The sequence below is a fragment of the Triturus cristatus genome, chromosome 7, assembly GCF_964204655.1.
Source record: "Triturus cristatus chromosome 7, aTriCri1.1, whole genome shotgun sequence".
Classification (NCBI taxonomy): domain Eukaryota; kingdom Metazoa; phylum Chordata; class Amphibia; order Caudata; family Salamandridae; genus Triturus; species Triturus cristatus.
Window position 1 is genome coordinate 1,687,329,346 of NC_140590.1, and position 21,218 is coordinate 1,687,350,563.

Here is a 21,218-nt window from a genome sequence, read left to right on the forward strand (position 1 = left end):
TCTTTTCCTGCCCAAGATCACGATCTGTGGGGAGCTGGAATTAGAACCAATGCCTTCTAGTGAGGACGATGGGAACTGGCCACCTCCCTGCTGTCGGATCAGACTGGGAATCTTTTCAGCGCTCGCATGCTTAGTTATGATGTCGTATTTAGTCATTGTAAGGCCAGTCTGAGGATTTCCCTTCTCTGTTTGAAACTCAGGAGCAGCAGCATTGTCATGGTGTCAGCGGCTTTCAGTGAAAGCATTTCAATATTATATACAAAACATAGTGCCGCCTAGCCCCTTAGGCTCTAACAACCTGTACAAAGCCAAGAACCCTGACATGCTGCTGGTATGATGTTCTTGCTGTATCATATACCTGGAAGGCAGGTGCAGAAACAGCAACATACTAGCCGGGCCACACTCCATGCTATGTAAAGAACTTTGCTGGCACGGGTCAGCCCCCCCTTATCCTTCGTACAGAGGAGAGTAGGCTTTGCGGTTACTGCCACCGAGGGGCTCTTTACGTTTAGTTATCGTATCCTAGCACTGTGCAGGGGTGTTTTCATACACACTTTCTTCTGCTTACAGGGTATTTCAGGGTAGTAGGGCATTGGGATCCGGTAGTGCGCACGCTCCTTCCTTCCTTAATGCTAACTTTTGAAAGTGGAAGTTTCAGATTGGCTTGAATTTGTAAGTTTCTCTTGGTTCGAATGTGTTTCTGCCTGCAATGCTGAGGCAAGGGCAATGGTGGCTTGGTCACTAGACACTAGGAGAGATACGTCGGTAGAGAGAGTTCAGGAAAGAGTAGTTTCCCTTGATGGACACCGTATCGTCTACTCATATCAGGGCCTTGGGGTGCTGTAGGTTACCCATATAGGTTCAGTTCCACAGCCATATGGATGAAAGCATATGGGTAGGTTGGGAAGGGGTGTTTTTTCCTCGCGGTAACACAGGTCGGGTACGTGATTGAAGCTAGGATGCTTCACTTGCAATACACAGGTGCCACGTAAAGGAGCAATTTACAGTTGGTTCGCCTTTCGTTTGCATGTGTTGGCTCTTGGGTGGGGTCCACGAGCCGGGGGTGAGGCAAGTGGTGCCATCTGTGGGGTTACTATTAGCCAGGCCTACCGGTAACGGTTACTATGATCCAACTAGTCAGAGCTACGAATTGTATGGCCTTAGGCTACCGTACACAGGTATGTTTGTGTAATTGCTGATATCGATAGGTCTCCCTCATCTTCACTGTCTGAATTTGCTCGAAAAAAAAAAAAAAAAAGTTAGTCATAGGCCTTCAATGTTACTCATACTTGCACTGATATGACAATCCACAGTGCTGCTTATTTACCTTAGGCAACCTACAACCTGTGACAAAGCCAATACCCCTGACATGTTGCAGGTTTGGTGTTCTTGCTTTATCATACACTGGAATGCAAGGGGAGAAACAGCAACATACCAGCCGGGCGACACAACTGCTATGCAAAGAATTTTGCTTGCACGGGTTAGCCATACCCTTTACCCTCGTTCGGAGAAGAGAAGGTTTTGCGGTTACTGCCTCCGAGGGACTTTTGATGTTTAGTTATCGTATCACAGCAAATGGTGATGGTGGGCGGGGGAACCACAGACGTGCCTGATGGTGCTGGGGTGGGCATTGATTGATTAACCCCTTCGCTCTGTTGGCAATGCACAGCCTTCCTCAGGATGCGTGGGGGGCTCTGGCGTGTTTAACGCAGCATGTTGAAGGTTTGAGGTCAGGAGTGCCTACTCGTGTACAACAGCACATGCGGTAGTATTAGCAGCTGCCCTTGGTAGAAACTTATTTGGGCCCCCCCCTTTTGGAACAGCGTTGAAACTGATACAGTCCAGCTCTTTTATGCCCAATTTTGGAAAGTTACTGACAGTGCACGGCCACACTCTTCCAATTTCTAAATGAGTTTGCATACAATATTCAGGGATGGTGACGTGTTTTCAACACGGTCACAGCAGCAGCTCACTGTTATTACTGGGAATAATAGGTGACTCTACCACGTAGCATATAGGAGGTTCTGTTTTGATCAAGAAGAAACCTTTTAGTGATGTTGTAAGTGTTGAACACATGGCCCAAGCAGCGCATGGGGAAGCTTTGCAGGTAGGCATACCGGGGTCGGTAATCGGAGCGTTGTGGGTCGGTAGTGCGACCATTGATGTTAGTTTGGCTCTCACAGGGAGAAGAATGTAAAGACACTAGTTCTTTGTTGGCGCCAATCTCATAAGGGACAGTGTTCTTAGCAAGCACATGGAGTTGGCCAACCTGTGGGGGGGCTAACAGATAATCAAAGGACCATTCATAAATGTGGCCATTTCCAAAGGTGGTCTAAGCATCCTTATGCATCAGAGGTTTAAAGCATTCAAGAAGGCTATTAAGGGACCATTTTCAACATGCTCTGGTACCCCTAAAGGTGTTGATTGTCTTACGACTTCTGCTTTGTGAGTATAAACTCCTGAGGAGTTGCCTCGGTTCACTGGTCTCCATTTAAGTAGCTTTCATGGCTACAGTTCCAGAGTTTTCATTTTCCTTAGGTTCAGGTATAGCACGCCACCAGCCTAGGTCACATGACCACAGATTATGCGGAGGCAGTTAAAGAAAGCACCTTATTTCAGGTTCCCCTTACAGCAAGAGCCTTTGCACCGCGGGGAGCTGTTACTGTTGATATGCCTCCTTTAATTCACTTGGCATTCTGTTAATGATTATAGAGTTTCAGATAGAAGAGACAGGTTGTCTAGTATCGGTTACATCTCTACAATGCCTCTGATAACTGCTTCTATGGTTTCGTCTGGCTATGGCTGGGTTTAACACACACGTTCCCTGTTTTAGAGGGGGGTATGTGGATTTGCGTTGATTGCTGGTGTTGCTTACTGTTGGACTTGGCCCTTTTTGCAGGGTCATCCCTGAACTTTTTGCCTTCCTCCTGTATTTTGTCTGACCTGTTGTTGCTTGTTTTATGACTCAGGGCACTTTACCACTGCTGATCAGTGCTAAAGTGCATATGCTCTCCCTATTGTAAATTGATGTATGAATTGGTGATTCCATAATTGACTGATTTGGTTTACTTGTCAGACCCTAGTACAGTGCACTGAGTGTGCCCAGGGCGTGTAAATCCAAGGAAATTGGCCCTAGAAGAAAGAAAATGCAAATGGAGCATGACTTGATAATGAGGAAGTTTGATATGGAGCTCGAGAGGCTTGAGGCCATGAGTGTCTCAGCCCAGCAACAAGAAATGTGTGTAGCTCAGAGAGTGAGCTTTGCTGAGTTGTAGGTGGAATCCAGCTCAGGTGGTGGCAGCAATATTCAGTTATCTAGTGCTGGGAGAGTAGTAAACACACCCAGAGAAATGGCACCTGACTTGAAGGAGGGGGTTAACATACACCAGGAGGTTCAAGGACATGAGGTAGCTCCAGTAGTGCGCAGTGTCCCTGAGGGGAATAGGGTAACTGGCGCAGGGGTTCATGGTCCTAGTGGTGGGAGGGACACTCTACTGACTCTACATGAGAGGTGCAGGGAGAGGGGTTCCCCCAAAATTGAAGTCCTGGTATGTGAGTGTGAAGACCGCCCAGAAGAGTGTGGGTTGTGTGACAGAGACAGTCAGATACTGTCTTGCCAGTCTCAGGAGAGTGGTGTGGAGTACGTGTGTGAGGCACTGGATGGTGAGGTGAAGGATAGTTTCTCTTCTCTGACCCCAGGGAGCTCACAGGCATTAGGGAGTGATCTCAAGATGAGTGGTTCAGGTATCTTCAAACCCAGTGTGGTGAAAGTGGCTCAGAGTAGCCCAGCTAGGTCCTGTAGTAGTGAGAGGGGTGTAGGGCCTCAAGTCCTGTCTTTAAGGGGAAGATGTGAGAATGGGTTATGTCCCGGTAGTGTCCAACCTCAGTCTCAGAGCCTGGATGGTTCTTTAAGGGAACACCAGGCGGAGAGCCAAGGCTGTCCCGATGGGCCGCCCGTTGGGCGGGATCTCCTAGTGTCTGGTGAGCGGGGAGTGTCTGTAATCAGACCTCCATCAGTTCTGGTGTCTGGCAGTGCTGCTCCAGTTGGGAGGGTACAGAGGTCCAGACTGAGGGGTGAGAGGGTGAAAGAGTCCTCAGTGGAAAAAACAGTGGGTCAGGGGTCAGCCAGCATGGGTGCGTCCCCAGTGAATGACCATGGTGACACCACTTCTGTCCTGGGGGATCTTTGCGCACTGTCAGATGGACAGGGGTCGGGAGATCTGCGACAGGCAGACTGTCACACAACACAGGAGTTATGTTTTACCCTCGGGGGCATGCGTGCTCCCAAGGAAGTCCTGGTGCACCAGGCAAGTGTTCAACCGCATGGGTTGGTCCCTGGGTTGGAAAGCCAGGTTCAGCTGTTGTCTGACCTGGAGGGAGGGACAACTGTAAACAGTGTCCTGACCGGTTTGTCTTCTGGGGGTACCGCTCCTGATGGGAGTATGCAGTACTCTGGAAGGGGGTGCAGAGGGAGGGAGTCCTCGCCTCTGACCCCGGTGCAGCCTGAGGCTTTAGACCCTAGGTTGGAGAGCCAGGTTCAGGTGTTGTCTAACCTGGAGGGAGGGACATCTGTAATCAATGTCCCTACCAGTCTGTCTTCTTGGTGTACCGCTCCAGGTGGGAGAGTACAGCCATCTGGAAGGGGGTGCAGAGGGAGGGAGCCCTCGTCTCTGACCCCGGCTCAACTGAAGGGTTTAGACCCTAGGTTGGAGGGCCAGGTTCAGGGTGTCCCCCCTGACCTGGACGCCCAGTTGCAGGATAGAACCCCTGAACAGGTGGGTGAATTGTGCAGGACACCTGCCACAGGTGCCATGGCAATTCTGGAAGGGGGTACCACTCCAAGTGGGAAGGTACAGAGCCCCAAGGAGGAGGACCGGGTGTGGGAGAGGCCACCCCAGTCTTTGGTCCAGCTGCCGGGTACAGGCCTGGGGCTGGTGGGTCAGTGCCAGGATGTCATACCTGACCTGACAGGAGGGAGAATGGACAAAGGGTGCCAAGCACCTGGGGCTACTGCCCCCGCTCCCTGGCGCCATAGAGGTTTGAGAGCCCTGAGAGGCATAAGGCCTGGGTCTCATCCCTGACTACTGTCAATGGCCACTGTGGCATTTTGCTGTCTGTCTGTCTGTTGGGACACACCTGTGAGCCAGTTAAGGTTAGGTGCTGCACAGGTGGTGTCCACAGGTGAGGAGAAGGGTTCCCCTTGGATTGCCTTGGTGGGCCCTGAGAGTATGGATAGAGGAATTGAAATGGGTTCAGATTGGCGTAGAACTGGAATATGCCCCTGCTGTTGCGGGCCAGGTCCAGGTTCTATCGCCCAAAGCAGGGAAGCCCATCAGGGTAGTGATTGGTCTACCCTGCGTTTTGGCTGGAAGGGGGTTGTGTTGGACTTGGCCCTTTTTGCAGGGACATCCCTGAACTTTTTGCCTTCCTCCTGTATTTTTTCTGACCTGTTGTTAGCTGTTTTATGACTCTGGACACTTTACCACTGCAGATCAGTGCTAAAGTGCATATGCTCTCCCTATTGTAAATTGATGTATGAATTGGTGATTCCATAATTGACTGATTTGGTTTACTTGTCAGACCCTAGTACAGTGCACTGAGTGTGCCCAGGGCGTGTAAATCCAAATGCTGCTAGTGGGTTTGCAGCACTGGTTGTGCCACCCACAGAAGCAGCCTTGTAAAATGTGTCTAAGGTCTGCTATTGCAGAGCCTGTGTGCAGTCTGGTACTGTCATGCTGACTGGGCAAGTGCACCCACTAGCCAGTCCCTAAACCTTCCCTTTTCTTAATATCAGACACCCTATGGTAGACCCAAGGGCAGGGTACATTGTAAGTATAAGGTAGGACATGCCCTGGTGTGTGTGACATGTCCTAATAGTGAACTACAGCCATTTTCGTTTTTCACTATTGCAAGGCTACTGTTCTCCATAGGCCAGAATGGGCTGTTAGATTATTACATGTTTATAATCTTAACTGACTCAGAGAACATGGTAGAAATTCGAGTTTAGTATGCCTGAACTCAGAATGATAAAATACACCTTTTAGTGAAGGTGGTTTTAACATTCTGTGTTTGAAAATACCACTTTTAGAAAGTAGGTATTTTCTTGCCTAACCATTCAAACCTGCCTCTGCTAGGCTGTGTATTCCCTGTCTGGAGTTTGAGTGACAGGGCTGGGGAATTCCAGGAGACAGGGTGAGTCCGCCCAGTGGTGAATAGAGAGATCTACATCTAGATGGGAGGGAGGAGTTGCACCTGGGACCTGAATAGGACAGTGCCTGCCCCCCACAGTGCTGGCTGCACCCCCTGTGGTGCGCCTGATGTCTCTGCCCTGCACTGTGAAAGGAGAGAAGGAATCATGTCAACAAAGTGCTCCAGGGCTGTGCTTTCCCTCCACAGTGCTGGCTCCACACCCTGTGATGCGTCTGATGTCTCTGCCCTGCACTGTGAAAGGAGAGAAGGAATCATGTCAACAAAGTGCTCCAGGGCTGTGCTTTCCCTCCACAATGCTGGCTCCACCTCCTGTGGGGCGTCTGATGTTTCGGCCCTGCACTGTGAAAGGAAAGAAGGAGTCATGTAAACAGAGTGCTCCAGAACTGGTTTGGACTGGGCAAAGGCCCCTCTGCCCTCAGAGGACAAAGGATTTTGGGGTGTAAATATTGGGACGCTGATCCCAAGAAATTAGATCACATTTGGAACAAGAAGAAACCTTTACTGAGGAGCGGAACCTGAAGAAACTGAGGAGAGACTATCCCTAAGTTGAAGTGCTGCTTGGGGGATTGGCCTGCAGTGGTTTGCCTGACTGCCAAAGGAAGGAGAAGCGACTTTGTGTGCTTATTTCAACTTGTAAGGATCTCCAAGGGCTTGGAACAGAGCTTGCCTGCTGCTGAAGTTTCAGGGACAACAGACTTCAAACCCCAGCTCCCCAGAGTTCCTTGGAAGTGCCTGCTGCTGTTTTGGGCCTTCTGAGGGACTGCGTGTCGCAAGGAGCAGGAAGCGCGACTCAACGAAGCCGAAGCGTGTCGCCGTCGCTGCTGCTGCCGTCACACTTCTGAACAAGGGTGTCGCCGCTGGAGCTGTCGCACTGCACCGCATCGAGAGAAGCGTTTCGCAATGAAGAGGAAGCGTGTCGCCATCGCTGTTGCCTTCCGTCGCACTTCTGAACAAGGGTGTCACCGCTGGAGTTGTCGCACTGCACCGCTTCACGCATCGTGGGAGAAGAGTGTCACAGTTGGAGCTGTTGCCGTCGCACTTCTGAACAAGGGTGTCGCCGCTGCAATCCACACATTGAACTGAGAACTTCTCGCATCCCCGGAGAAGCGTGCCGCATCTGGAAGATCTTCATGTCTTTATTTCTTTGCACCAGAACTTTGCCGCATTTCCATCGGTGCGACATTGCTTGTCATGGAAGTGCAACACATCCTAAGGTACATTGACGAAAAAGTGTCGCATCTTAAGAACTGAACTAAACTAAGCTAAAAACTACCATCTTAAAGTAATAGTATTGTGTATTTTTGTCGTTTATGGTCTTGTGGTACATCTATATAAAGCATACTTATTTTTGATATAAAACCTGTGTGGTGTCCATTTGTAGTGTTGTCACTGGATTACTGTATGTGGTCACAAATGCTTTACACGCTGCCTCTGAGATAAGCCTGTCTGCTCGTGCCAAGCTACCAAAGGGGTGAGCAGGGGTTATTTTAGGAGTGTACCCCCTTACCCTGACTAGAGCCAAGGGTTCCTATTTGTCACAAGTACCTACCTGTGCCAACTAGAGACCCCCAAATCTAACATTGGTGGTCAGCAGTGAGGATTCTGGACTTGCATTTGTGACTTATGTACAGTGATTGGTGAACACTACTTAGTGAGTGCAGACCATAACGCAGCCACATGCTTTTTGGTAGATTTCTTTTTGGGATTTTCTATTTTTGCCAAGAACTGCCAAGTAACCACCATGAGTAAAGCAGCATCCATAGCATCTGTTGATTTGCATTGGGGGGACAGAGAGAGATGTAGGATGCATGAAATGGAGCTGGCCAAGCGCAAGTGGAATGGAGAACTGGAGTTGGAGAATAGGAAATTGGCCCTAGAAGAAAGAAAATGCAAATGGAGCATGACTTGATAATGAGGAAGTTTGATATGGAGCTCGAGAGGCTTGAGGCCATGAGTGTCTCAGCCCAGCAACAAGAAATGTGTGTAGCTCAGAGAGTGAGCTTTGCTGAGTTGGAGGTGGAATCCATCTCAGATGGTGGCAGCAATATTCAGTTATCTAGTGCTGGGAGGGTAGTACACACACCCAGAGAAATGGCACCTGACTTGAAGGAGGGGGTTAACATACACCAGGAGGTTCAAGGACATGAGGTAGCTCCAGTAGTGCGCAGTGTCCCTGAGGGGAATAGGGTAACTGGCGCAGGGGTTCATGGTCCTAGTGGTGGGAGGGACACTCTACTGACTCTAGATGAGAGGTGCAGGGAGAGGGGTTCCCCCAAAATTGAAGTCCTGGTATGTGAGTGTGAAGACCGCCCAGAAGAGTGTGGGTTGTGTGACAGAGACAGTCAGATACTGTCATGCCAGTCTCAGGAGAGTGGTGTGGAGTACGTGTGTGAGGCACTGGATGGTAAGGTGAAGGATAGTTTGGTTAACCCTGCTAGGGGGCTGTGTGATCCAATTGTGGGAGAGCATATTGTAAGTCCCTGTTTTCCAGAGCTATGCCAACACCTGTTGGAGAGTGAGTTCTCTGACCCCAGGGAGCTCACATTGGAGGCAGACCTTTTGGTGGATTCCAGAGGGTTTGGAGAGGCATTAGGGAGTGATCTCAAGATGAGTGGTTCAGGTATCTTCAAACCCAGTGTGGTGAAAGTGGCTCAGAGTAGCCCAGCTAGGTCCTGTAGTAGTGAGAGGGGTGTAGGGCCTCAAGTCCTGTCTTTAAGGGGAAGAAGTGAGAATGGGTTATGTCCCGGTAGTGCCCAACCTCAGTCTCAGAGCCTGGATGGTTCTTTAAGGGAACACCAGGCGGGGAGCCTAGGCTGTCCTGATGGGCCGCCCGTTGAGGGGGATCCCCTAGTGTCTGGTGAGCGGGGAGTGTCTGTAATCAGACCTCCATCAGTTCTGGTGTCTGGCAGTGACGCTCCAGTTGGGAGGGTACAGAGGTCCAGACTGAGGGGTGAGAGGGGGAAAGAGTCCCCAGTGGAAGAACCAGTGGGTCAGGGGCCAGCCAGCAGGAGTGTGTCCCCAGTGAATGACCATGGTGACACCACTTCTGTCCTGGGGGATCTTCGCGCACTGTCAGATGGACAGGGGTCGGGAGATCTGCGCCAGGCAGACTGTCACACAACACAGGAGTTATGTTTTACCCTCAGGGGGGCATGCGTGCTCCCAAGGAAGTCCTGGTGCACCAGGCAAGTGTTCAACCGCATGGGTTGGTCCCTGGGTTGGAGAGCCAGGTTCAGCTGATGTCTGACCTGGAGGGAGGGACAACTGTAAAGAGTGTCCTGACCGGTTTGTCTTCTGGGGGTACCGCTCCTGATGGGAGTATGCAGTACTCTGGAAGGGGGTGCAGAGGGAGGGAGTCCTCGCCTCTGACCCCGGTGCAGCCTGAGGCTTTAGACCCTAGGTTGGAGAGCCAGGTTCAGGTGTTGTCTAACCTGGAGGGAGGGACATCTGTAATCAATGTCCCTACCAGTATGTCTTCTTGGTGTACCACTCCAGGTGGGAGGGTACAGCCATCTGGAAGGGGGTGCAGAGGGAGGGAGCCCTCGCCTCTGACCCCGGCTAAACTGAAGGGTTTAGACCCTAGGTTGGAGGGCCACGTTCAGGGTGTCCCCCCTGACCTGGACGCCCAGTTGCAGGATAGAACCCCTGAACAGGTGGGTGAATTACGCAGGACACCTGCCACAGGTGCCATGGCAATTCTGGAAGGGGGTACCACTCCAAGTGGGAAGGTACAGAGCCCCACGGAGGAAGACCGGGTGTGGGAGAGGCCACCCCAGTCTTTGGTCGAGCTGCCGGGTACAGGCCTGGGGCTGGTGGGTCAGTGCCAGGATGTCATACCTGACCTGACAGGAGGGAGAATGGACAAAGGGTGCCAAGCACCTGGGGCTACTGCCCCCGCTCCCTGGCGCCACAGAGGTTTGAGAGCCCTGAGAGGCATAAGGCCTGGGTCTTATCCCTCACTACTGTCAGTGGCCACTGTGGCATTTTGCTCTCTGTCTGTTGGGACACACCTGTGAGCCAGTTAAGGTTCGGTGCTGCACAGGTGGTGTCCACAGGTGAGGAGAAGTGTTCCCCTTGAATTGCCTTGGTGGGCCCGAAGAGTATGGACAGAGGAATTGAAATGGGTTCAGATTGGCGTAGAACTGGAATATGCCCCTGCTGTTGCGGGCCAGATCCAGGTTCTATCGCCCAAAGCAGGGAAGCCCATCAGGGTGGTGATTGGTCTACCCTGCGTTTTGGCTGGAAGGGGGTTGTGTTGGACTTGGCCCTTTTTGCAGGGTCATCCCTGAACTTTTTGCCTTCCTCCTGTATTTTTTCTGACCTGTTGTTGGCTGTTTTATGACTCTGGGCACTTTATCACTGCAGATCAGTGCTAAAGTGCATATGCTCTCCCTATTGTAAATTGATGTATGAATTGGTGATTCCATAATTGACTGATTTGGTTTACTTGTCAGACCCTAGTACAGTGCACTGAGTGTGCCCAGGGTGTGTAAATCCAAATGCTGCTAGTGGGTTTGCAGCACTGGTTGTGCTACCCACAGAAGCAGCCTTCTAAAATGTGTCTAAGGTCTGCCATTGCAGAGCCTGTGTGCAGTCTGGTACTGTCATGCTGACTGGGCAAGTGCAACCACAAGCCAGTCCCTAAACCTTCCTTTTTCTTAATATCAGACACCCCTATGGTAGGCCCAAGGGCAGGGTGCATTGTAAGTATAAGGCAGGACATGCCCTGATGTGTGTGACATGTCCTAATAGTGAATTACAGCCATTTTCGTTTTTCACTATTGCAAGGCTACTGTTCTCCATAGGCCAGAATGGGATGTTAGATTATTACATGTTTATAATCTTAACTGACTCAGAAAACATGGTGGAAATTCGAGTTTAGTATGCCTGAACTCAGAATGATAAAATACACCTTTTAGTGAAGGTGGTTTTAACATTCTGTGTTTGAAAATACCACTTTTAGAAAGTAGGTATTTTCTTGCCTAACCATTCAAACCTGCCTCTGCTAGGCTGTGTATTCCCTGTCTGGAGTTTGAGTGACAGGGCTGGGGAATTCCAGGAGACAGGGTGAGTCCGCCCAGTGGTGAATAGAGAGATCTGCATCTAGATGGGAGGGAGGAGTTGCACCTGGGACCTGAATAGGACAGTGTCTGCCCCCCACAGTGCTGGATGCACCCCCTGTGGTGCGTCTGATGTCTCTGCCCTGCACTGTGAAAGGAGAGAAAGAATCATGTCAACAAAGTGCTCCAGGGCTGTGCTTTCCCTCCACAGTGCTGGCTCCACACCCTGTGATGCGTCTGATGTCTCTGCCCTGCACTGTGAAAGGAGAGAAGGAATCATGTCAACAAAGTGCTCCAGGGCTGTGCTTTCCCTCCACAATGCTGGCTCCACCTCCCGTGGGGCGTCTGATGTTTCTGCCCTGCACTGTGAAAGGAAAGAAGGAGTCATGTAAACAGAATGCTCCAGAACTGGTTTGGACTGTGCAAAGGCCCCCCTGCCCTCAGAGGACAAAGGATTTTGGGGTATAAATATTGGGTTGCCTGACTGCCAAAGGAAGGAGAAGAGACTTTGTGTGCTTATTTCAACTTGTAAGGATCTCCAAGAGCTTGGAACAGAGCTTGCCTCCTGCTGAAGTCTCAGGGACAACAGACTTCAACTCCCAGCTCCCCAGAGTTCCTTGGAAGTGCCTGCTGCTGTTTTGGGCTTTCTGAGGGACTGCGTGTCGCAAGGAGCTGGAAGCGCGACTCAACGAAGCCGAAGCGCGTCGCCGTCAATGCTGCTGCTGCCGTCGCACTTCTGAACAAGGGTGTCGCCCTGCACCGCATCGAGAGAAGTGTCTCGCAACGAAGAGGAAGCGTGTCGCCATCGCTGTTGCCTGCCGTCGCACTTCTGAACAAGGGTGTCGCCGCTGGAGTTGTCGCACTGCACCGCATCGAGAGAAGAGTCTCGCAACGAGGAAGAAGCGTGTTACCATCGCTGTTGCTGCCGTCGCACTCCTGAACAAGGGTGTCGCCGCTGGAACTGTCGCATTGCACCGCATCGGAGAAAGCGCCTCGCATCCCCGAGAAGCGCGCCGCCATCGGAGCTGCTGCCGTCGCATTTCGGAACAAGGATGTCGTCGCTGTAGTTGTCGCATCGTGCGGAAGCTTCACGCATTGTGGGAGAAGAGTGTCGCAGTTGGAGCTGTTGCCGTCGCACTTCTGAACAAGGGTGTCGCCGCTGCAGTCCACGCATCGAACCGAGAACTTCTCGCATTCCCGGAGAAGCGTGCCGCATCTGGAAGATCTTCACGTTTTTATTTCTTTGCACCAGAACTTTGCCGCATTTCCATCGCTGCGACATTGTCACTGGAAGCGCAACGCATCGTAAGGTACATTGACGCAAAGTGTCGCATCTAAAGAACTGAACTAAACTAAGCTAAAAACTACCATCTTAAAGTAATAGTATTGTGTATTTTTGTCGTTTATGGTCTTGTGGTAAATCTATATAAAGCATACTTATTTTTGATATAAAACCTGTGTGGTGTCCATTTGTAGTGTTATCACTGGATTACTGTATGTGGGCACAAATGCTTTACACACTGCCTCTGAGATAAGCCTGTCTGCTCGTGCCAAGCTACCAAGGGGATGAGCAGGGGTTATTTTAGGCGTGTACCCCCTTATCCTGACTAGAGGCAAGGGTCCCTATTTGTCACAAGTACCTAACTGTGCCAACTAGAAACCCCCAAATCTAACACTTACTGTATTGGTCCCATTTGCGGTTGAGCTTGCTATTCATTGAAGGCGTTGTTCAGGGGTGGACCCTTCAGCGGTTTCTTGGTGAGTGACTTGCGCAGGGGGTTGGGTGTGGTGCCTTTATTTTGGTTTGGGATTTTCGGTGTAAAGCTCAGTGTCCTGTTCTGCGCCAGGGTGGCGTGCGCCGTGAGAAGCCTGTTTCGTATTATTGCATTGAGCAAAGATTTTGCTGCTTGGCCAACAAGGTCCTTTGGCCACCATGAGTTATGCATGCGGCCCTTATCAATGTCTTATTGATGGATGTGCTACTGATGAAAATGGTAAAATAGTTGTAGGTTTTGGCCGGGGCTCGGCAAGTTTGGTTTCATCTTTCTCACCTAATACTTGTGCATTATCGGCCATGAAGCCAAGTATACTTCACGGGGCTCTGCTCACACCAAAGTGGGCCAATATCACACAAAGCCCAGGATGAGAGTGCGGTGTCAGTCATACATGGCGAATCATGAGTAGATGCCAGTGGCAGCGTATATGACATCACAGACTTGATCAGTGATAAGATCATGGTTCATCCTTTGTCCCAATATAGACAAAAGTTACGGTCAGGCTGTTTTGCAAAGAATAGTTATTTTGTCTCCGCATGTGCCTCTCTCGCAGTACAACGAGGTCTATTTTGTCTCCAACTCGGGGATTGTGCGCCACTATTCCATTTCCAAAGGGCTTCCGCTTTCGGCACCTGGTTTACGTGCAGGTGACCTGTCTGGCTGTTGCGGAAGTTGATTAGTGTCATGGTCCCATTTGCGGTTGAGCTTGCTATTCATCAAAGGGAGACATTTAATGAATGTTCAATACGTTAAGGTGACAGTCCCACCAGTTCAGAATGGAAACAATTTTAATATGCTACGCAGGGAAGCCAGAATTGTGGCTTCAGTTATTTTATACAACTAACAAGCATTGTTAAAGCCAAGGGTACTGGTGTGTAGTAGGTATTGTGGTGTGGTATATATCCGAAGGCAATGTCAGAAGCCGCAAAATAACAGTCTGCCTTTGCCACCGGTTAACAGCCCAATGGTGGGAAAGTATAATTTTACACTTACTCAATTAATTTCAACGCAAAGAGAGGCACTGCAAAATACTGGGACCGCATTGTGCAATTGGCTATGAGGGCCTTCATGGGGAACACCTGCGGGCACCATATAAAATCAGGTACCATGTACACTGGGTGGGTTGTCCCCTGCAGCCAAGGGCCGGTATCAGGTAGCTTCAGTTAGACATATTCACCCGCGCGTTAACCAGGGCAGCAGGCGGATGGTGGTAGTTGTCAGCTAACAAGTGTGCTGTGGCGCTGAAAAGTTTGGTAAACTCTGCGTTAGTGTCAATTGGCGACAGGGTATTTTCAACCTTTTGGCGCCCCAAAATTCAGGAAAGTGCAGGTATTTGCACACAACTTTCCCCCCTGGTTCCGCAGACTTGTCTGCCCCCCCCGGGTTATCCTTCTGCGGGCTAGAACCAGACAATAGAAGGGGCATCTTTTGGGATTGGGGTCCCTAACACATTGATAGTCAAGCGCTGGGGTAAATGTACCATGTAAGGCAGGTTTACCACTGGGGTTGTCCCCAAGTTCTGGGGTCAAAGTGGGTTGGACATTAAGTCTTCAGTCCTGGGGTAGCACCCAGCAACCCTTCAATCCAAGTAAGAGCAGTTAGGATAGATAAGTATCAGCGAGTGGGTAACATACACTGGCTAGTCAGCGTCATCGTGCCCCGGGGGCATGCGCGCTTTACAAATACATAAGCTGCAACCAGAAGGGTACCAAGTGGCATAACGAGTAAAGATGTTTAAGAGGTGTGTCTCTGGTGTTACAGCTGGGTGGAGCCAGTCCCACTTAGAGGTGCGCCCGGGGGATAATGGTGTGCTCCTTTAGATCCCCATGACCTAGGCGGTTTGTGGCATCTCCAACATCAAAGGTTAGGCACTAGATTACAGACAGTGCGCCCTGTATCGAATAAGCAGATTCTATAAGCGGGTATGCCTAGGGGGCTTCCCAGAGGGAGCTTTGCAGTCGCAATTCCTATAAAGAATATGGGATGCAGGGCAAGTGCTGGGGTGCAGCCGTGCTCAATGTTCATACGCCGTTATGGACATCCATGTGCGCATTGATTTAGCAAGGAAAGGGACGGTGCCAAGGTTAAGTATAACCCTTCCCGCCCTAATAGCTTAATTGACTAGCAGGGGTAGTAACGGTCTCCTAACAAGTGAGCTGCTGTCCCAGAGATCGGAGACACATGTGTCCAGTCACACACGGTGCCAGAAGGGCGGCATCCAGTGTGATCAGCAAACAGGTGGGGCATCGTGAGCCAGGGTGTCTGAAACTGTCCCGCCCTGAGTGGGACGGGGCTGAGTCTTGTGACGCAGTGGACCTTTGCGGCGTGAGGTGTATAGTGCTTGGCACAACTTCACAGGCATAAAGGGTGTTTTTGTTTCTTCAGACCTAGCTGATCAATGCTAACGTCTAGGGCTACTGGGAAATAGATGGGGCATCATTAACCAGCAGGGATGTTCCCTTTCATCTAGATTTGCAGGAGGCTCTAGACAAGAGAGTTAGCGGGCAAGACTATAGCTATTTTGGTGGGGGGCTCTGGCGGCAATGGTGGCCGCCTCCAGAGCTGTGGCGGAGTTACAGGGCGATCTGGAAGCAAATGGGTACCGAAGGGTACCTCTGCGCGGCACCATGGGAGGTGCCAGAGCCCAGGAGCCTCATGGGAGGTTCTTGGAAAACCGTGTTGGCGCCCTGTTAGTGCTTCGGGCGGTTGTGGGCCTGAACAACCGGGGGCTTGCCTTGCTACACTCCGCCCTGAAAGGGGTTTGAGTAATTAGGGACCGTGATCCGGGAAGAGGATCACCGATGGAGCAGCACAGATGGGGTTCGCCCCAGTGCTGCTTGGCTCATCAGGCGGGCAGGCGGCCCAGATGGTTACCTGCCCTTGGATCGCCCGTAAGATAACCCACCATATTACATAACGGTGTATGTAATAAACCTGCAGCAGTTTCTTTCGCAAACAAAATTTGTGTGGTGTGTTTTTTTTTTTATGCGTAGAACATGCATGCTACTGTGGGGGGGTGGGGAGTGTTGCCTCCTGCTGGCGCTATAAAAGTGAGTTTTCTGTAAAGCTGTTTCGCAGACATTCAACAACTCATGTGGCTGCGACCAAAAGCAGATTACACCATTTGTGACTGGTCAAATGGAACCAGGCGCAGAGTTGACATTATCTATTGCATTTACACAGGTACCTCTTTGTAAAAGCAGTGACAATTTAAATACCGGGTGAATAGTGAATAATAATGGCCATGTATCCCATAAACAAGCCACATTCAATGTTATTTATCAGACATACAGCTAAAGAACACACATTTTAGAAAGGTGGGGCGGGCGTCTTATGTTCACATGGTTCGGTGCAGGAATACTTAGGGACTCTACAAGAAAGCAACTTGTGATACACAGTCAATACTGTGCACGAAAAGTACTTTTCTACACGACGGTGTTGCAAAGTTTTGTGCAGAGTTTTTGCGTTGTCAAGGTACACCCTTTGTGTCACTGACGGTTTTATTGTTCTGAAACCTGGTCCCCCTGCTTTAATTCAAACAATGCAGCAGTCCTCTGCTTACTGCCCTCGTCCATTTTCACGGTGATTGCACCGGTGAAAGCCGCACGCCCTCTTTCCAGTGCACGCTCAGGCTGTTTTGGGCACAGGCGCCGGTGACTTTCGTACACACAGCTGTTATCAATTTGACCAGATAACCCAAGCGACATTGTAATCTGTGTTGCCTCATTAGCCAGGGGCAGTTTCAAGATGATGGGTATATTAAACGAATGCAACAACCAATTGCAATCGCAGTTGTTCAAAGCAGGTACTTAGCAAGGTATGCTGAGCAGGGGCGTATTCAGCATATTACCGGTTACTTTTATGGTTGCTCCATGAATTAACCCTTATTGAAGCGAACATCTCTTCGCTTGCTAAAAGATCTATGACAGCCGAACTGGCTCGCTCGAATTATGATTCCACATTTAGTGGCATTACTTACTGTGAAAGTTATGCGTAGCATGTTACAGCAAGCTAGTTACAAGGTTTTGAGGTCAAGCCTGAGCAGCACTGGCCTCGGGGAGGTCACTCAAGTACACTATCAACACTTATGATGTCAAAGTAGTACATCCCAGGCCTTGTTGTCACACCTTCAGGAGTTTCTCTGCATGTGTGTGCGGTTGCACATATGAATTAGGGGTCTGTGTCAGAAGCACCTAGGCCCCCATGGCAGTTACACGTAAGCTTTAGGAGTGCGTTATGTCACGCAGTGCCTCTGCACCGTTCTGCTTATACACGCATGCATTGTATGCCAGTGTTTTTTGTCACACAGTATGTATACACCCTCATGCTCCTACACGTATGCACAATAAGGTATTGTATCACACAGTACCTCTGCACTCATGCGCCTGTGCACTAGTGCCTTGGATATCCGGGTGGTGTTACACGGTACCGTTGCACCCCTGTGTTAGTACAATGAAGCATTATATGCCTAGGGTTTGTCACACGGTATCCCTGCACCCTTGTGCCTAGGGTTTGTCACATGGCATCTCTGTACCCTTGTACCCGAGCACTTACATAGCGAGATGTCTGGGTGGGGGTCACACATTTGACGTCCTGCGGCCTGTACAATAAACAATCTATTCCTGTGTTGTGTCGCACTGTACCTATCCCCCCTGGGGCTGGTGCACATTTGGTGCATTTGGATGCCTATGTCATCAGACAGTACCTGTGAACCATGGGCGTGTACAATTTTACACTGGATACAGGTGTAGTATCACGCAATATCGATACATCTGTTGGCCGGCAAATTATGTGGCCGGGTGGTGTCACAACAGTACCTATGCACCCTAAGCTGGGGGGTGTGGGTGGAAAGCGGGGTACAGTCTCATGAAGTAGCGCTGACTGGTGAATTGTATGTTGTCGTCTAAAAACAAAAAGCACTAATCATTTATGTTTGCTTTTCATTTATGTATGACTGGATCCACAATTGATACCTGGGAAGTGCCCCACACCGCTATGACTGCTAGATGTGGACAGCCAAGGGGACCGGTAGATCCGGAACGTGAGTGGCAAGCGACGGCATCAAGTGTGATGGGCGATCAATTCAAGGGCTCAAGCGGTGCCAGCATGCATGGGTGAGACGGTGCGGCCCGTGCACTATAGTGGTGGTGTATAGGTGTGTCAACCGTTTGTTGTTGCCAGCTGTGGTAATTTAGCAGTACGCTGCCTTACAGGTGTATACCTTGCCAGCTTGACCAATCACAGGTGTAACGGGCGGATGCAACACCTCAACACCCTGGTCGTGAAACGGTTATCTGCCATTATGGCGTCTGTGCTCGCAGGCGCCAACATAGCGGACACTGCGCGGTGTTGGGATGCTCCGTAGTAGGGGGATAGGCTTACGCAGATCCTATCCCAGAACATAGTGGTCAGGTGTAGGTTGTCCACGGTTTTCATGATATGCTTATGGGAGAGCGTGGGCCTGTGGGGCAATCCCTGGGTAGCCTTCCAATGGTACAGTTGCACCAGCAATGAGTATCATTGTCTGGGGCGACGTGATTATCGGGTGCATCGTGATGCTATCAATTAAGGCCATTTAGTGGCTCCAAGACGGTGCGTCAATTTCCTATGAGTAAGCCAGTCCTAGCGTTATTATCCTGCAACTTGGGAATGACTGGGTACGCGAGGGTAGAAGGGGGGTTGGTCAGGAACACTAATCACTGAAGTGATTACCATTGAAGTAAAGTAAGTATCATTGTCTGGGGCGACGTGAGTATCGAGCATCGTGATGCTATCAATGAGTGCCGTTTAGCATGTCCAAGACGGTGGGTCAATTTCCTCTGAGTAAGCCAGCCCTAGCAATTTCGATTTCTGCAGTATAAATTAACAGCATAACATGTAAAAAAACAACTTAACAGAACCAAAGTACTTACAGAAGCAGTCCGGCTCTGAGATGAACCACTCCAGGGAGAAAATCCCAAATGTTCCCAAACCATCCCCTCGCATTCCAAAAGCCTGACTAGAAATGAAGGACGAGACCCGAGGAGGGGGATACACACGTGACTCTGGGCTAATGCGCTCCCCCGGCAGGATTTACATGTGAATGGCCGGCCTCTGGGGGCCAGTCATCTGTGTGTCTTGTTTTCGTCTGTCAGATGCCTTCTGACAGTGGTGAGTTTTTGGATACCGAGGCGATAGCCTCATTACTCCACATTCATTTTGAGTTTTTTAGTCGCTGTTTAGGTTGTCTTATTGATGTGTGACGCTTTGTCACAGTTGAGGTTGGATCACAAGGTCAGCGCTGTGAAGGGGGGCCAGTCACATGCAGCGGGAATCCTTTCAAGTGACAGCAGCTCGGGCCAGCAGAAGTGACTGCCTTGCCCCTCTCCGCCGAGGCCCCCTGTGACCCTTTCTTCACGAAGAATGACTCGCCTTGGAGGGGCTGCGTCTCCCATCTGTTTGTTAACTTCCAAACGTCTGTTTACACCCCTTTTCGCCCCTCACTGTGTGCAAATGCCTCATTTCTCGGTTTACGCTTCGGTGCGATGGAGTGGCGTTGTGTGCACCCCTTCAGAAGAGTATAAAAGGGAAAGGGTCAGTGAGAGGTACCATATCCTAAACAGCCTGAGCCAAAATTATCAACATCTCAAGCCTACCTTAAGAGAAACGACAAACGTTTATTGTGTGTATGTTTGTACGTGTGTGTGTGGGGGGGGGCAGTTGATTAGTAATGCAGGACTGTAAAACAAGCAACTACAAATAAAAACAATTTGTACATACTCCTTTAACCAGAGCTCTATTTCATATTGTACATAATCCAGACCCATATTTCAAATTTGACTTACAATAGCTGCGCCATGCAGAACATTCACCAGAAATAATATATATTCAAAACCTAGTCCACAATGGTGAAGGTGCCCAGTCCTTCATGGGGCTTCACAGTAGCAGTATTGTTACACATTGTAATTGCATTTATATGGAGCATACAATCCCTGATAAGGCACTGCAGTACTTTATGACGGGCAGCATGCGCGCTGCTCCAAAACCCAAGGTTAGTGGTTACTGGTTATTGGAGCAAATATGAGAAGCAGAGTACAAGGGTAACATGACTGAGCGAGCGCAAGAATATTAAGTGTGATGGTGTCTGTGGAGAGTGGTTTGGCTAAGGTTGTCATCTACTAAACTATGGCCCACATTTACTAAAGTTTTGCATGGATGCTCGTGAGTGACATAAGGTGACGCAGAAGATGACGTCCATGTATGTTTGCAATGCTAAATTGCTTTACATCACACAAGTATGCACGTAATCTTTAGCAAGTGTGGACCTTTCCGGTTTGGTTTTGCATTTGCAAACCAATGAAGCAGGATTACAAATCCAAGAATGCATTCGCCCATGATGACACAGTTATTCGGTAACCTCAAGTTGAGCCAAAAGGTTGGGTGTGCGAATTGTGCACGAAAAATCATTTCTCTCAGCGAAAAAGTACTTCTAGAAGGTGATTGGCTGGTGGAAGAATTCAGTTCATGGTAAGTCAGTGGTAAACCAATCTTTATCTTATAAGTAAATATTGCTTCCAATGAGAAGCCCCCCCTCTCGCTCAACCTATACATAATTATAACCTATGTAACTCTCCCAGTTAATAACCACCACCTGCTTTTGTAGTAACTCCTGACAGTAAATTGTGAATCTACTTTTATGTAAAGGGCTCTATCACCCCCTCTGTCTTATTTGCTGTCTGCAAAATCGCTAAATAAATAAACAAAATACATCTAAGCAGTTCTTTGATGAAGACGAGGATCTAGATGTAATTACAGAATTCACTTTGCTGCAAACGGCAGAATATGGGAGTGGGCTACCCATAGGTATATCATTAACAAGTGGCACTGAAAGCGATCGCGAAAGCGATCGCTATTGTAAAAAAAAAACACGCCCGCGAGTGGTGCGCGCGCCACTGCGAGCCATATGTTTTCAATTATCGCGCCCGTGTCTGGGCACGATAATTGAAACCACATGGCCTTTGGTGCACGTAATAGACACCAATAGGCCAGGGGGCGGAGCAATGCTCCCGCCTTTGGCCTATTGTGTGCCGTCTTTGTGAAAAACACGCACGCAAAGGCCAATCATGGAAGCCAAAAGGAAAAGCACACGCACGAGCGTGTGCGATTCCAGGCTCCGTTTTGAAACCCTGGACGA